General features: G+C 39.4%; 1 long non-coding RNA gene across 1 annotated transcript; it reads right to left on the bottom strand.

The window, feature by feature from the left end:
• Positions 1 to 250: 250 nt before the first annotated feature.
• On the bottom strand, positions 251 to 8,831 carry LOC147371902 (uncharacterized). Its single transcript, XR_015163827.1, has 3 exons — positions 6,741 to 8,831; positions 5,378 to 5,468; positions 251 to 2,276 (listed from the first exon to the last, which is right to left on the bottom strand). It is a non-coding gene; the product is annotated as an uncharacterized LOC147371902 (long non-coding RNA).
• Between the last annotated feature and the right edge of the window lie 8,165 nt (positions 8,832 to 16,996).

Raw genomic sequence — 16,996 nt, 5'->3', positions numbered from 1 at the left:
CTGTCTCTGACTCTCTGTCATCCAGTGCTTCGTCCTCTTTCTCAGAGTCTGGAGGACGTGTTATTTTCTCAACGGCTGTAGGCATTTACAAAAAGATAGGAAGAACCGCAGACTCCTCAGGGGCTTCTGTCTTCCATCCTGCAAAAATCCCTGAGGCAAGGAAGCACACGAGGGACTGGTTCCTACTTAAAATGAGAAAAGACAAAACAAATATGTGGGGAGAAAAATGACACATTAATCTGCCAATAAATTATTGTTACATGTATAGTTGTGTTTTAATTAACTCTAAGTAAGTTTCATGATCAGTTTTGATGATTTTGGCCAATAAAATGGATCTCTAGGACCCAAAACATATTGTGCTTAGTCATTCAGTCATGTCCGACTCCCTGTGGCCCCGTGGACTGCAGGCCACCAGGTTCCTCTGTTTATGGAATTTCCCAAGCAAGAATACTGGAGGGGGTTGCCATTTCCTACTCTGGGGGATCTTCCTAACCCAGGGATAGAGCCCACGTCTCTTGTATCTTCTCATTGGCAGGGAGATTCTTTACCACCAGCTCTTGGGAAACCCCAACACGTATTGCTGCACTCATGAAAAGCAAGAATACAGAGACCTAAAGCGGGTGTTTCCAACAGTAGGGTGATCATGTACATTCTAGTTTAAACTTGGACATTTTTTTATGTCTTTGTTGCTCTATGCAGACTTTCTCTAGTTGCGATGAGAAGAGGTTACCCTCTAGTTGAGATGTGCAGGCTTCTCATTGCGGTGGCTTCTCTCTCGGAGCACAGGCTCTAGGGTGTTCAGACTTCAGTTGTGGCCCACGCAGGGCTTAGTTGCCCTGCGGCATCTGGGATCTTCCCGGACCAGGGATCAAACCCATCTTCCCTGCACCGGCAGGCGGATTCCCAACCACTGGACCACTAGGAATGTCCCGAACTGGGGCATTTTTGAAAGGGCCACTATTTATAGTTACACTGGAGCGCTAAGAGTGAACTGGGACCGCTTTGGACACACCTTGGGATGCATAGTCCCCCATCTACAGCACAGAGTCAGGACTTGAACAGGTCTGTGTAGCTCATACTCTCTTGATATTAATTAGGATAATCTGTGGCCAGCTCAGCCAACTGCCATGAGTGCTTTATTCCACATCCATTCAGTTTTGGTCCTGTTGACACAGCCTGAGAAAGACTAGGTTCACAACCAGAGAATTTTATTCATGAAAAGCCCGAGAACTGCATTCCTGAGTTGCAATTGGCCAGTGCTCCAGGCATGAATGGGGGAAGTTTCATCTTCAATATTTACTAAAAACAGACGCTGAAGTTTGAGAAGCAAATGTAAAGTGCTCATTTCAAAAGCCTCTTTATATACATGTTAAATCAGTTTGTGGGAAAGAGACCACAGAGATTGTTTAAACATTCATAATGATGACACAACTGTTCGAAAATATGCAGTTCCTTGTAGTTATATGTGGAATTAATTGCATATGGAGGAAGTTATCTTTTGAAACTGGATTAAAAGGAAATAGTTCATAACTCAGTGATATCAACATGCACACCATTGTACTCGGGACTAAGCTTTGCCTTGTCTTTCTTATCTCAGCCACTGTCTGAAGAAGTTGTTTTTTTGCTTAAGGCGTCATGACTGAAGTATGTAGCTCTGTGGAGGACAAAAAAAAAAAAAAAAACAACTGGGGCCAGATGGAAGAAATGTCACTTTAGCCCAAGTGGTACTACTGGGAGTCTCTTTCTGACCTTGCATTCTGGAGTTCAGCTTACGTGTGTCGGCCCCTTAGTGGAGAATGTAGAGAGCTGGTCCCTCTCTACTTCTCTGCTCCTTCAGAGTAATGCAGCCAGGGTTTGGGAGCAGGATTTCCTCCCTCGCCACACAGCACGTTTCAATATTCATCCTTCAATGAATTACCCACAATTCTTAGCAGTGCATCTAGTTAACCACAAAGCAGTCAGAGAGCTATGTTTAGAGAGAAACAGCTCCTTATCTCTTGCACTCCAAGGGAAATCAGCAGTCATTTCCTAGAGATGGTCTCAGCGTGACTCTGGGGCTCCAGTTCCTCTATGATACAATCAGCACTCAGCCAAAGCTACATAAAGTGGTGGCACTCCCCCATATGTCTAACTCAGGCACTAATCACACTTTTAGTACATCTGTTGTTTTAAAATTTCCAGTCCCATTAATTCTTCCTTTTTTTTTTCTTTTTTAAGATATGAGGAGTTGAGAATACCCATATTCACTTTGAAGTACCGTCACTTAAATGAAAGATCTGGAAAAAAAAAATCGAGACATGAGGCAATCCTGAAAATATGAATAAAAGAATATAAATATTTCTCCAGCCTCTCTAGTCTTCATTAAAATACGCAAGAGGAAGAAACCGGTTTGCCCTTCTATATTTAATTTGGACTCTGACCTTTTTGAAAACTTCAGCAATATGATTAATTTTAGCTTATCTTATGGAATGTCTCTCCACCTATAAATAAGTCTATTCATCTTCAGAAGAGCATAAATATTCCTCCTGTTTTACAGTTATTTTTAAATATTTCTTACATATAATTGTAATGGGATCTATTTCCAGGACAATAGCTAAGTATCAGTTACATTTCCATTATGCTCTATTAGTTTCATGGTTGGAAAACTTAAGCAAAAATAAGCTTCTCTGGATGAATATGAATCCAGCATTAACCAGAGTAACATGAATAATTCAAAGAGCTCCTGACATTCGATCTAACAAAACCAAAAAGAATAAGAAAAGAGAAGAGAAGGAGGCAAAGAAGAAGGAAAAAAACAGGAGGAGCATAAGGAGCGCTTGGGAGTTTTTAATTTTAGGTAGAGGTATAAAAAAATTACATTTTTTATATTATCCAACATAATGTTAGAAAATCAGAAGACCCTTCTCTATACTTTATTAGTGTCTGATTTTCCACTTTTCTGTCTCCCAGAGTCTGCAGGCTCAAGCTAGGTCCATGTAGCCACATAGGAAAGCACTTTGCCTAAAAGAACATACTAAACCCAGCAATGCATTATTTTATACCTTGAGACTGAGGACGTTAAAAATTATTTCCAGGGTGATATTATCTTCAAATAATTAATAGTATTTATAACAATAACGTATACTTTAAACTGGTGATAAAAGCAACCTGCTCAAGGAGAGATGGCATATTCAGCTATTAAAAATCATATTGCTATGGGAAAGAAGTTAAGTATCTGGTATTTCTAGAGCCACAGTTCATTTCTTATATTTGGATTCAAACCTTTAAAATGAAAACTTACACATGGGACTCATACATGGGAAATGAATGATCAGTTTGTTTGCTTTCTAGATCATTCCCCATTGGAAGGACAAACTTTCCATCAGAAGACAAAGGATACACTTTTCTCAGAGAAATATCTCCCCATTGATAAATAGAGAGCAAACACCGAACACTTAAGTAGTGTTCCCGCCAGTCATGTGAGCCGTGTCAGCATCAACCAGCTGGTCCTTGTCTGTTTTGCAGTCAAAGAAAATGGGAACTCAGCATGTATCCAAGTTCCCAAGGATAGGAGGATTCGAGCTGCCAGGTGTGCGCATGGGCAGAATGCCCAACCCCAGGTCATCTTACAAAAAGCCTTGCTCAGACATGGCCAGCAAAGGAAAGCAAGCAAAAGGTCACAGTTGCTGTTTCTGCAACATAGTCACTCTCAGCGAGACATCCTCATATTTTGTTTTTTTCCAGTTGTTAACTAAATGTTTAGGGAGCACATTAGAGTCATGAAAGGAGGTTGGAAGGGCAGGCAGCTCAACTGTTGCGATTTCTACCATTCATGAAATCGATACAATTTTTTCAGTAATCAAAGGTGTGTTTCGAAGAACTGAGAATGTGGCAGGCAGGGGTAGGGAATGGGGAATTGCCAAGTAACCGCCACCTTTGACCCATTTGCTTCTATTGATGCCATCTAGGAATAGGGATCATATTTATCAACACACTTTTCAGGCAGAGCTTTCAAGTATTCGCGTGTAACTATTGTGGAGCAAATCTTGGGCAATCCACTTTGCTTCTGTCTAACCTGGAAAGGTGAACTGGAATGAGAGTGATTTTCTGCATAATTTGATCCAATGGATGAATACTCTGGAGTCATGTGATAGGGTCAAGGTTCTTTCAGCTCATGCCTTAGAACCCAGTTACACGGGAGACCATGTTTGAACAATGTCCTTTAAAGAATTCAGTAACTCAACCCCACTGGACATGAGCCAAGACAAGCCTCTCGAATGCCAAATTCCACTCTAGTGGGTCATGTTATTGGATGGCTCAAATGAATTTGGGCCAGGAAAAAAAGGGCCTCCTTTCCCTCAATAGTTAGTTTCTTGTCTGAATTATCCAGATAATGGCTTTACTTTTCAACTTTCCTTTGCCTGCACAGAGTAGAAAGGCAGCTCTACATTTTTGTCATAATAGAATCATTACCTATAATTCTCAGAAATCATCCTCTTGAAAATGGGTAACTTTGTATCAAAAAGAGCTACCTAATTTGTAATAGTGACTTATTCTTTTATAATTTCTTTTCATTTGTTCACTGTGACTAACTCAACAAATATTTACTGGACAAACAAAAAGACATATTATCCTTGTGTATCATGTCCATTTGTTTGGAAATCTCATTTAGCTGAAAAATCTTTAAAGTGTTATGAAGCACCAGGAAAAGGTGAAAAACTTTTGGAAAAGTTTTCTGCAGAGGCCATGTTTCTTTAAAAACAGAAAGTTCAACTTGTAAGACATGTGTATTCTTTGAAGTCAACATGACATCTTTTGATGAAGAAGATTTCAGGTATTAACATTTAATCCTGACAACATTAGTCCCCCACCCTCCATCCCAGATATACCATATCTCTCTTTGAAGACTGGAGAAGTGGAAACCTTCATATTGTGACTTTTCCCTTACAGGATGGTCATTTCACTCCAATACCAAGTTGTCTTGTATCTACTAAACTCACCAGTTCATCTTGTAAAGCCAGAAAATATAAAATAAGGCTACAGGGGAGTTTTCTTTCCAGTCTCACCTGTCATTTCTGCTCTCCCAATCCTCCTTCCCAAAACTTAACAGCCCATTTGAGAAAGAAAGCAACTCATACTTCAAGGTAACCCATATGTAATGTATCTCTTTTTCTGCTATGGTATTGATCATTGCTGTCTTGGTTCTTACAATAAAACAAGCTACGTTACCCAAGGGTCAGAGAGAGGGAAGTTACATCCTGAGAATGTTAAGATTCAATGCTAGTTTTGAGGACCCTCTTGCAGTCTTTAAATATGGTCTTCAATGACTTGGCAGTTGGGAACTGAGGAACAATAGCGGACAGTCACAGGAACATGACAATAAAGCTAAGAGGCTCACCTGTTATTTGCCTGAGTGTGTTACCTCTCTCATGAGTGACAACTGCGTGACTCCAATTCTTCAGAAGGGGTCAATCAGAGGACAGAAAAGGCTGTGGGGACATTCAAGCATCAGATGAGTAGATGGATTGGGTGATCATAAATTGTATGAATGGACTGGATGACCATAAATTGCATGCATTACAATTAAAATCTTTGCTATTGTTGCAATTTTTATAAGTGTGAGAGAATGTCAAATATAATTTGCATACCAAAAGGTACATAAGTCAAATACATGCAAAATCACCATTTAGGTAAAAAATAGGACATAGCCAGCACCTCAGAAGTCTCTCCATGACCTTTACTGATTACCTAACAATCTGATTTTTATGGTAAACACATCTTTTTCTATAGATCTGTTCCTTAAATACACATCTCTAAGCACTGTGGTTTAAGTTGCCTATTTTCTAAATTTTGTATAAACAGAACTATAGGCTTATGTGTTTTGCTATTTTTATTCAACTTTATGTTTCTGATTGGCCCATGCTGCTAGATGTAATTGTCCTTCATTCATTTTTGTGGCTGGACCCAGATTAAGTTTGACAGGTGAAGATTTAGGCAAGTCCTAAGACTCCATGACTTAGGACTTCACTAGTACCTCAGTGAGACTGTGTCCAGAGTTCTGTTGCAGAGAATAGAATCCTATCTAGGTGGAGATTTACTGCAGATTTTATGCAGCATATAGATCACTTGAAGGGCAGACAAAACAGTCTCTAGGGGGACCTTTTAGAAACCTCCCTCCCCTCTCCCCAGCCATACCACAGTACTGGGCACCCAAGCAGCTCCTACCACTCAAAACTTCTCAGCCTCCCACCCTACGTCATCACCGCCTTGACCTTGAAGCCACTGTAATCAGAAATTGTCCTAATTAAGAAGGTCCCATGCTTATAAGGGGGTTCCCTCGTGGCTCAGATGGTAAAGAATATGCCTGCAAGTAGGAGACTCAAGTTTGATCCCTGGAGAAGGGAAGGACTACCCACTCCAGTATTCTTGCCTGCAGAATCCCATGGACAGAGCAGCTTTGTGGGCTACAGTCTGTGGGGTAGCAAAGAGTTTGACATGACTGAATGACTGACACTTACTTACTTATGCTTATAAAGTCATGAATGTTGCGGATCCCAGAACCATTCTATGCCTGATACAAACTTCACCAGCAAAAATTGATAACCCTTTTTTTCCCCTTCATAATACCAATGAAAGGCACCTGTGCTAGTGACTAAACCTCTGCTGGCATTGCCAAGAAAGACCAAACACTTCCACGGCATGCTTGGCAGCAGAATAGCAAAAGCAACACGAGGACATTGGGTTTGCAGAACTGGAAATACCTGGAACTTCAGCTGAAGTGGGTGGGAAAATGTAGTCTTTCGCTTTCCAGCATTGTTATACAGCAACGGCTTTCACTTTGGGGATCAGGACTCATCATTAGTGAATCATGAAAGCACTGAAAAAAATAAAATAGAGCAGAATAACATTTTCAGAGGGCATCAACCTAGGGTAATTTCTGTTTTGTGCCATACACACAGATGTATGCATTGCAAAGTAAAATATTTTCTCACTGGGGGTTGAGTTTAAAATAAGTTTGAAAGCCACTACACTGAAAGGGGAATGGAATAGATGTCAAGTGCCAAGCAATCATATGCCCCCAACTCCTGCAACCTAACATGGAGTGATAAATGTGTACAAGAATGGGACACTTTGACAAGTCTTGTTGGCTACTATAATCTAACAACTCACTTTGGAGCATCTTAGTGTCTGGATTACCCTTTCAGCCTGCACCCCTTTTCAAGACATCATCCATGAGTCCCAGAATGATCTTTCTGAACACAAATCTGATTATTTCACTCTATTTTAAAGCATTCAGTAGCTTCCTCTGACTTATAGCAGTGACCTACAAACTTAAGGTGCTTGTTAAAATACAGATTCCCAGATTTTCCTTAGAGATTCTAATTTAAATAACTTGAGGATGGGTTCCAGGAATCTGCACTCATAGTGGGAACCCCTAGTGAATAAAATCTAGACTCCTTGCTGCTGCTGCTAAGTCGATTCAGTCATGTCCAACTCTGTGCGACCTCATAGAGAGCAGCCCACCAGGCTCCACCACCCCTGGGATTCTCCAGGCAAGAACACTGGAGTAGGTTGCCATTTCCTTCTCCAATGCATGAAAGTGAAAAGTGAAAGTGAAGTCTCTCAGTCGTGTCCGACTCTTAGCGACCCCATGGAGTGCGGCCCACCAGGCTTCTCCGTCCGTGGGATTTTTCAGGCAGGAGTACTGGAGTGGGGTGCCATTGCCTACTCACCTTAAAGGACCAATATTACCTCTCTAGGAAACCATATTTTATACCTGCCTGCATACTCAGTTGCTCAGTCATCTCTGACTCTTTTGCGACCTCATGGACTGTAACCCACCAGGATCCTCTGTCCATGGGATTTTTCGGGCAACAATACTGGAGTGGATTGTCATTTCCTCTTCCAGGGAATCTTCCCAACCCAGAGATTGAATCAATGTCTCCTGCATTGGCAGGCAGATTCCTTATCACTGAGCCACAAGGGAATAATACTAAGTATTTTTTTGTATTATAATCACACTGAGTTGTAACTATTTGTTGACATTATTTTGCTATGAAAACCAGGAACTTATTAGATATAAGCACTGTGTTTTATGGTTTGGGGCTTTTGTTGTTGTGTATGTCCACAACCTGGCACCATGTAAAAGTACCATCGATACCCACTCAATACAATGAATGGGTGATGTATTGATTGGTACTTGGATGGATAGATTGTTCAATGAAGAGAACTACTTCTCTAAGGTAGGTATGGTTTCCCTTTTGATATCGGTTTTCAACAGAGATTAGAACTGTTACTGCGGGAATATCTGAACTTCTGTCGGGATAGCTGACGCCTTTGGAAAACCAAATGAATTACATGTTAAGACCAGGTTCTATGGATTCAGCATGAGTCACCCATAGGGGGCAAGGCTGGTGGGTGAAATTTTGATTAAGAATTATATTGGTGCAGTCTCAAAATATTTCCCCACAATATGCTGATCACTTACAAGTGGGAAAATGGTGAATTTTATGTTTCCTGAGAAGATGCTGGGAAAGATTGAAGGCAGGAGGAGAAGGGGATGACAGAGGATGAAATGGTTGGGTGGCATTACCTACTCAGCGGACATGAGTTTGAGCAAGCTCTGGGAGTTGGTGATGGACAGGGAAGCCTGGCGTGTTGTAGTCCATGAGGTGGCAAAGAGTGGGACATGACTGAGTGACTGAACTGAACTGAGAAGTCTCAAGAAAACATAATATCATATCATTTTCCTGCAAAGAAAACATGACCTGATTCTGGACGTGAGACAAACTTAGGTAGAGAAATACATACAGACTGAAAAGATGGAAAGACTAAAAAAAAAAAAAAAAAAACCACTACTCCAGATTGAGTGATATTGGAAATCTATGACAATTAAATGATCTTGGTTTGGCTACTGGACCATAAAAAAACAGATGTTACTGGCACAGTTGGAAAAACTTAAGAGTGTTCTATGAACTGGATGATAGTATTGATTGTTTTGTATTGATAGAATTGTATTGTACTGATATTGCTTTCTGAGCTTGGCTGTACTTTGGTTGTGTAGAAGACTGTTTGTTTTGGAAAGATAGAAACTGGGGGAAGTGAGAGTGATGAATCATCAGCTCTGCAGTTACTGCTTAAATGGTTTAAAAAAGAATAATGACAAAATTAGATATGTATGTGTGTGTAAAGAGAGAGGTGGAATAAAGGTGATAAAATATTAATAATTTGGAACTCTGAGTAAAGAGAATGTGGGAGTTCTCTATACATGTCTTGAAATGTTTCTGTATGTTTGAAGTAATTTAAAAATAAACCGTTGACTTCTATTTGTGACCAAGATGGAATAACACGGATCAAATTTACCTTCTTACCTTAAACAACTGCCAAGGCAGCTTGAATTTGGAGGACAAAGTACCTGGTTCAGAGGAGAAAGCTGCATACAGACGAACTCTGAAGATGTGCAGAGGGTTCCTTTTGACCATTTAGCAGAGACTGATCGGCTTACGTATATGAGAAAACTGTCCAAGGTTGGAGAAAACATTAACAAAAAAGTATTCAACACTTGGGCTACCCTGGTAGCTTAGCCAATAAAGGATCTGCCTGCAATGCAGGAGACTCTAGTTTGATTCCTGGGTCAGGAAGATCCCCTGAAGAAGGGATAGGCTACCCATTCCAGTATTCTTGGGCTTCCCTGGTGGCTCAGACAGTAAAGAATCTGCCTACAATGTGGCAGACAGGTTCGATTCTTGGGTTGGGAAGATCCCCTGGAGGAGGGCCTGGCAACCCACTCCAGTATTGCTGCCAGGAGAATCCCATGGATAGAGCCTGGCGGGCTACAGTTCATGGGGTCACAAAGAGTCTGACATGATTGAGCAACTAAGCACAGCATTCAGCACTCACAAAGGACCAGCAGTAGTGTCCGTTCCCACCAGGCCGACTGTAAAATGTCAAAATTCATGAGATATTGGGTATAGAGTGTTTAGAAGAGTCTTGCCTCAGTACTAAGGGACACATGACCAAGATTAAATGCAGCGCTAGTCTAGGCTAACAAGTCTTAAAAAGCAAGGCCCAATAGGATCAAAATTTTTCCAAGAAACTCAGCTGCATATGAGAACAAAGCTGAAGAATATTTATAGGTATACAGAAATATGCAGGAGCCAGCAAGGTAAAATTCACAATGTCTGGCATCCAATAAAAGAATAATAGACTATCCTAAGAAGCAGAAAAATGTAACCTATAATAAGGAGAATAATCAATCAATGAAAACCTACATAGAACTGAAACAGATATTAGAATCAGCAGAAACAGACATGAAAAGAATTATTTTAGCTATATTCTGAAAGCCCCCAAATAGAGATATAGAACATATGAAAAACAATGCAAAAAATCGAATAACTCAAGCTAAAAGCTACAATGTCTGAGATAAAAAAATTCACTGGATAGAATTAATAGTAGATTAGATATTACAGATGAAAAAATTAGTGAATTTGTAAACATAGCAATAGAAGCAATATGAGATGAAATGCAAAATGAAAATGATGAGCTTCAGTAGCTTTGAGACAACTTTTAACATCCTAATATACTGTAACCTGAGTCCCCAAATGAGAGGTTGGTGAGAGAAAAAATATAGTTGAGGAAATGACTGGAAAATTCCAAATTTGATGACATCTGAAAACTACCTGTCTGAAAATCCCAATGAACTTCAAGCACAAGAAACATAAAGAAAACACACAATGGGGGAAGGCGTTGTTGTTGTTCAGTCACTCAGTGGTGTCTGACTCTTTGCGACCCCGTGTACTGCAGCCTGCCAGGCTTCCCTGTCCTTCACCATTTCCTGGGGAAAGGAAAGGGTGAGATGAATCGAGAGTGTAGCATTGAAACATATACATTACCATACGTAAAATAGACAGCCAGTGGGAATTTGCTGTATTGATGCAGGGAGCTCAAATCTGGTGCTCTGTGACAATGTAGAGGGGTGGGATGGGGTGGGAGGCGGGAGGGAGGTTCAAGAGGGAGGGGACATATGTATCCCTATGGCTGATTCATGTTGATGTATGGTAGAAACCAATGTTGTAATTGGTTTGTATTGTAATTTGTTGTATTGTACTGTACCACTGTATTGTAATTTGTTACCAATTGTATTGGTAAAAATATTATAAAGCAGTTATCCTCCAATTAAAAATAAATTAAAAAAGAAAACTATACCAAGACATATGGTAATCAAATTTCTCAAAAGCAATGATAAGTAGAAAAATCTTAAAAACAGCTCCAGAAAAACTACACATTATATACAGAAGAACAAAAATAAGAAAGATAGCAAATTATCTGGCACAGTAGAAGCAAGATGACAATAGAGAAACATCTTCAAAATACTGAAGGAGAAATAACTAAACCCTCTTACACTATTGGTGAGAATGTATATTGGTGCAACCACTATGGAAAACAGTATGGAGGTTCCTCAAAAAACAAAAGAGCAAGTTGCCATATGACCTAGGAATCCCACTCCTTGGCATATATCCAGATAAAAAATATAATTTGAAAAGATACATGCACCTCTATGTTCACAGCAGCACTACTTACAATGGCCAAGACATGGAAGCAACCTAAATGTCCATCAACAGATGAATGGATAAAGACGATGCAGTACTTATATATAGTGGAATACTACTCAGCCATAAAAAAGAACAAAATAATGCCATTTGCTGCAACATGGATACAACTAGAGATTATCGTACTAAGCAAAGTAAGTCAGAAAGAGAAAGACAAATACCATATGATATCACTTACATGTGGAGTCTAAAATATGACACAAATGAACATATCTATGAAACAAAAACACTCACAAACACAGAGAACAGATTTGTGACTGCCAAGATGGAAGGATTGTGGGGGAGGGGAGAAAAAAACTGTTTCAATCACACAAAAGCTGAAGGCATTTATCACCAGCAGCTCCTCAGTATAAGAAATGTTAAAGGACAGTCTTCAAGCAGAAGGAAAATGTTACCAGATGAAAATTTGGATTTACTAAAAAGAAATTTATTTTGGGGGGCTTCAAAATCACTGTGGATGGTGATTGCAGCCATGAAATTAAAAGACGCTTACTCCTTGGAAGGAAAGTTATGACCGACCTAGATAGCAGAGACATTACTTTGCCAACAGAGGTCCATCTAGTCAAGGCTATGGTTTTTCCTGTGGTCATGTATGGATGTGAGAGTTGGAGTATAAAGAAAGCTGAGTGCCAAAGAATTGATGCTTTTGAACCGTGGTGTTGGAGAAGACTCTTGAGAGTCCCTTGGACTGCAAGGAGATCCAACTAGTCCATTCTAAAGGAGATCAGTCCTGGGTGTTCTTTGGAAGGAATGATGCTAAAGCTGAAACTCCAGTACTTTGGCCACCTCATGAGAAGAGTTGACTCACTGGAAAAGACTCTGATGCTGGGAGGGATTGGGGGCAGGAGGAGAAGGGGACGACAGAATATAAGATGGCTGGATGGCATCACTGACTTGATGGACCTGAGTTTGAGTGAACTCTGGGAGATGGTGTTGGACAGGGAGGCCTGGCGTGCTGCAATTCATGGGGTCGCAAAGAGTCGGACACGTCAGAGCAACTGAACTGAACTGAAAAAGAATGAAGAGAACCATACATGGAAATTATGAGAAAATATATGACTTATTTTTTATTATTAAATTCCTTAAAAATATTTTATGATTTAAACAAAAATTACAGTAATGTGCTATGGGGTTTATGGCATATGTATAAGTAAAATGGATAAAGACAATATCATAAAGGAGAAATGGAAGCATAGCATGAATATGGATGATATGGGAATTTTTCCAACACCTCTATGTCAATAACATCAACACCATAGATGAAATGGATAAATTCCTTGAATGATACAAATTATCAAAGTTCACAAAGGAAGAAATATACAGCTTGCTTAGCATTATATATATTTAAAAAGTTGAATTTGTAGTTAAAAACCTTCTTGTAAAGAATATTCCAGATTTAAATGGCATCACTAATTAACTCCATCAAATATTTAGGGAATCAGTTCAGTCCAGTTCAGTCATGTCTGACTCTTTGCGACCCCATGAATCGCAGCACACCAGGCCTCCCTGTCATCACCAACTCCCGGAGTTGACTCAGACTCACGTCCATCAAGTCAGTGATGCCATCCAGCCATCTCATCCGCTGTTGTCCCCTTTTCCTCCTGCCCCCAATCCCTCCCAGCATCAGAGTCTTTTCCAATGAGTCAACGCTTCGCATGAGGTGGCCAAAGTACTGGAGTTTCAGCTTTAGCATCATTCCTTCCAAAGAAATCCCAGGGCTGATCTCCTTCAGAATGGACTGGTTGGATCTCCTTGCAGTCCAAGGGACTCTCAGGAGTCTTCTCCAACACCACAGTTCAAAAGCATCAATTCTTCGGCGCTCGGCTTTCTTCACAGTCCAACTCTCACATCCATACATGACCACAGGAAAAACCATAGCCTTGACTAGATGGACCTTTGTTGGCAAAGTAATGTCTCTGTTTTTGAATATGCTATCTAGGTTGGTCATAACTTTCCTTCCAAGGAGTAAGTGTCTTTTAATTTCATGGCTGCAGTCTCCATCTGCAGTGATTTTGGAGCCCACAAAAATAAAGTCTGACACTGTTTCCACTCTTTCCCCATCTATTTCCCATGAAGTGATGGGACCGGATGCCATGATCTTAGTTTTCTGAATGTTGAGCTTTAAGCCAACTTTTTCACTCTCCACTTTCACTTTCATCAAGAGGCTTTTTAGTTCTTCTTCACTTTCTGCCATAGGGTGGTGTCATCTGCATATCTGAGGTTATTGATATTTCTCCCGGCAATCTTGATTCCAGCTTGTGTTTCTTCCAGTCCAGCGTTTCTCATGATGTACTCATGCATATACATCATGATGTACATGATGCATATAAGTTAAATAAGCAGGGTGGCAATATACAGCCTTGACGTACTCCTTTTCCTATTTGGAACCAGTCTGTAGTTCCATGTCCAGTTCTAACTGTTGCTTCCTGACCTGCATATAGATTTCTCAAGAGCCAGGTCAGGTGGTCTGGTATGCCCATCTCTTTCAGAATTTTCCACAGTTTATTGTGATCCACACAGTCAAAGTTTTGGCATAGTCAATAAAGCAGAAATAGATGTTTTTCTGGAACTCTCTTGCTTTTTCCATGATCCAGTGGATGTTGGCAGTTTGATCTCTGGTTCCTCTGCCTTTTCTAAAACCAGCTTGAACATCAGGAAGTTCATGGTTCACGTATTGCTGAAGCCTGGCTTGGAGAATTTTGAGCATTACTTTACTAGCATGTGAGATGAGTGCAATTTGCAGTAGTTTGACCATTCTTTGGCATTGCCTTTCTTTGGGATTGGAATGAAAACTGACCTTTTCCAGTCCTGTGGCCACTGCTGAGTTTTCCAAATTTGTTGGCATATTGAGTGCAGCACTTTTACAGCATCATCTTTCAGGATTTGAAATAGCTCAACTGTAATTCCATCACCTCCACTAGCTTTGTTCATAGTGATGCTTTCTAAGGCCCACTTGACCTCACATTCCAGGATGTCTGGCTCTAGGTCAGTGATCACATCAATAAATGATACTAATTCTACACAAACTCTTCCTGAAAATTGAAGAGATGGAAATAACTTCCCATCTTATTCTGTGAGCCCACTATTACCTTAATACCAAAACCAAACAAAGACATTAATGAAATAAGAAAACTATAGGTCAGGATTCCATATGAACATACATACAAAAATTTGAAATCAAATTTTAGAAAATCAAATCCAAGCATACATGAATGGCATGGTACATTATGATCAAGTGAGGTTCATTCCAAGAATGCAAGTCTGGCTTACTATTAAAAATCAACTGGTATAACTCATCAAATTAACACACTGAAAAAGAAAACCCATATCATCTGAATATATGCAGAGATAACATTTGACAAAATCCAGCCTCCATTCCCGATGAAAACTTTCAGCAAACTAGGAATAGAGAGAACTTCTGCTCACTCTGATAAATGACATCTAAGAAAAACCTACAGCCAGTATATAATACTGAATGATGAAAGACTAAATGTTTTCTCTGTAAGTTCAGAAGAATAAAAAGATGTGCCTTCTCATACTCATATTCAAAACTGTACTAGAGGTTTAGACAGAGCATTAAGGTAACAAAAAAAAGCATCTATTTTGGAAAGGAAAAAAGTAAAATTATTTCTATTTCAGAATGCATGATCATCTATGTAGAAAATCTGATAAAATATGCAAAAGCACTCAGAACTTCAAATTTAGTAAGTTTGAAGGATAAAAGATTGGTATCAAAATCAGTTGTATTTCTATATTTCTCTATTAACAACCAGAAATAGAAATTTAAAAACACTATGTGGAATAGCACTAAATATGTAAAATTCTTAGGGATAAATCTGACAAAAAATTGGCAAGGCTTGTACACTAAAACCTACAAAATATTTCTGAGGGAAATGAACTTTGACCTAAATAATTGGAGAGATATAACTTATTCATAGGCCTTAAAGGTTCAATATGATGATTCTCTAAATTTATCTGCAGATTCAATGCAATACCAATAAAAATCTTAGCAAGCTTTTCTTCTATTGATACAAACTAGAAAACTAATGCTAAAATTCATACAGGATTGCAAAAAACATCAAAAGCTCAAAACATCTTTGAAAAAGAATGTTGGAGGGTTTATACTACCTTATTATAAAGACTTACTGTAAAGACTTTATATAGACTTATGTAAAGTAATGATGACATTGTGACATTTTTGTACATATAGACAAATAGGTCAATGAAACAGATCAGAGAATGCAGAAATAGATCCAAATATATACCAACTGATGGACAAAACACATGTGGACAAGTAATATCCAATATAGGCGTGAAGGCAATTCAGTGGAGGAAAACTTGTCTTTTCAGCAAATGATGCTAGAAATAAAAACTTGGATTCATACCTAGAATTATATGAAAACATGATTCTCAAATTAATTAACTTATAGATCATAGATTTAAATGTAAGCCTAAAACTATAAAAGTATAAAGCATAGGCAAAGATATTTAGGTAGATGCAACATGGACAGGGAGGCCTGGCGTGCTGCGATTCATGAGGTCGCAAAGAGTCGGACACGACTGAGCGACTGAACTGAACTGAACTGAACATCACATACATAACCTATAAAAGAAAAAAAATGGTAGTGATGAGTCATTAAATATTTCAATGTTAAAAATGTGCTCCATACTCAGCTTTATCAGTAAGTATTAGAAGTGTTGGACAAAAAAAATCCATCCAGGAAAGTATCCTGCCCAGGTGCTCTATTTCTTCCTGCTGAAACTGCCCTGGTTCATGTCCTTTTTGAGTCCTGGTTTACAAGTTTCTTTAGTCCACTGAACATCCCCAAACCTTTCCATTAAATTCACTTCTCTACTCAGAATCTCGTTCTGTTCATTACAACCAAAAAACTTGAACTGATACGTCTCATTAAATCAGATATTCGAATCTTTCTGTTTCCCTAGTTAGAGCAAAAGGTCTATCTCTAGATTTCAGTTGAACGAATATAATAACAAAATCTAGATGAAATGACCATGGTTTCCTCTTACGAAACTCAAATTCTTTGGGGATTACATTAGGGGTATATATTGCAATTTACTACACCCAGGCTATAATAATGGGAATAATTTGGTGGGGTCTGGGGCAGGGGGTTCTGGCTCTGTGAGGTTTTATGTATCTCCAGTGCCAATCACAGTGCCTAGCACATTCTAGGCATAAAGTCAAAGAGCGCATTCACTTTATCTTTGCAGCAGCATTGCTGCTATGAGGGTGCTGCACTCTGAAGGCTAAATTCTTCATTGAAAAACACTATGATGTGTTACTTTGCCGTGGAGGTTTTGTTCCTCTGTGTCACCCACAAATCATTATCCTCACCTTGCATTCATGTTAAGGAAATTAAAGTTCTATTGCATAAACTGCCAACCACACT

This window comes from Bos grunniens, chromosome 5 (assembly GCF_055505025.1).
Source record: "Bos grunniens cultivar Pamir isolate PY7600 chromosome 5, Bosgru_T2T1.0, whole genome shotgun sequence".
Lineage (NCBI taxonomy): Eukaryota > Metazoa > Chordata > Mammalia > Artiodactyla > Bovidae > Bos > Bos grunniens.
This window is presented reverse-complemented; position numbering and strand designations above follow the sequence as displayed.